This window comes from Propithecus coquereli, unplaced genomic scaffold (assembly GCF_000956105.1).
Source record: "Propithecus coquereli isolate 6110/MARCELLA unplaced genomic scaffold, Pcoq_1.0 Scaffold250, whole genome shotgun sequence".
Taxonomy (NCBI): domain Eukaryota; kingdom Metazoa; phylum Chordata; class Mammalia; order Primates; family Indriidae; genus Propithecus; species Propithecus coquereli.
This window is the reverse complement of record NW_012148064.1, coordinates 2,130,214-2,131,491: the sequence shown is the minus strand read 5'-3', so window position 1 is coordinate 2,131,491 and position 1,278 is coordinate 2,130,214.

Here is a 1,278-nt window from a genome sequence, read left to right as displayed (position 1 = left end):
TCATTAATCATCAGGGAAATGCAAATCAAAACCACAATGAGATATCACCAAAGCCCAATGAAAGTGACTTTTATCAAAAAGTCTCAAAACAATAGATGCTGCTGTGGATGCAGAAAGAAAGGAACACTTATACACTGTTGGTAGGACTGCAAACTGCTACAGCTTCTATGGAAAATAGATGGAGATTCTCCAAAGAACTAAAATTAGACCTACCATTTGGTCCAGCAATCCCACTAAGGAAAAGGAGCCATTTTATCAAAAGGACACCTGCACTCAGATGTTTACAGCAGCATAATTCACAATTGCAAAGATGTGGAATCAACCCAAGTGCCCATCAATGCATAAGTAGATTAACAAGATATGGTATATGTATATCACGGAGTACTACTCAGCCATATAAAATGAACTAACACCTTTTGTAATAATCTGGATGTAACTGGAGACCATCCTCCTAAGCGAAGTATCACAATAGAAAAACAAATACCGCATGTACTCACTATTAAATTGGAACTAGCCAAACAGCACTCATGTGCACAATAGGAAGTAAAACTCAATGGAAATCAAACGGGTGGGTAGGGGAGGAAGGGGATGGGTGAAATCATACCTAATGGGTACAATGTACACTATCTGGGAGATGGGCACACTTATAACTTAGTCGCAAGCAGTTTAATAGCAATCCATGTAACCGAAACATTTGTACCCCCCTAATATTCTGAAATTAAAAAAAAAAAAAAGTTCTAGCAAAGAATTCTGCTAAATCAGTTTAGCAAGAATACCCCATCCTCAATATTTGATTATGCTTGATTTCAGGTTGGATTCTTCATCCTCTGCCAACCCTAGGTGATGTTCTGATCACCCCGGCCTATCATCAGCAGGAATCCTGTTAGGTGGATTTAGCCAGAATCCCCCTTACCGCTGATGTTTCCTCTTAATAATTTTCCATCCACTGACCCCCACAGTGCTCCTTGGCTATAAATTCTCACTTTGCCATGCTGTATTCAGAGTTGAGCCCAATCTCTCTCCTTCAACTCCAAGACCTCATTGCAGTGATTCTTATACCTATCACAAAAGTCCTGAATAAAGCTGCCTTACTGTGCTGGTTTTCCTTTTTTTTTTTGAGACAGAGTCTTGCTGTTACCCTGACTAGAGTGCAATGGCATGATCATAGCTCACTGCAACCTCAAACTCCTGGGCGCAGCCTAGCCTCCTGCCTCAGCCTCCTGAGTAGCTGGGACTACAGTTGCTTGCCACCACACCCAGCTAATTTTTTCTAGTTTT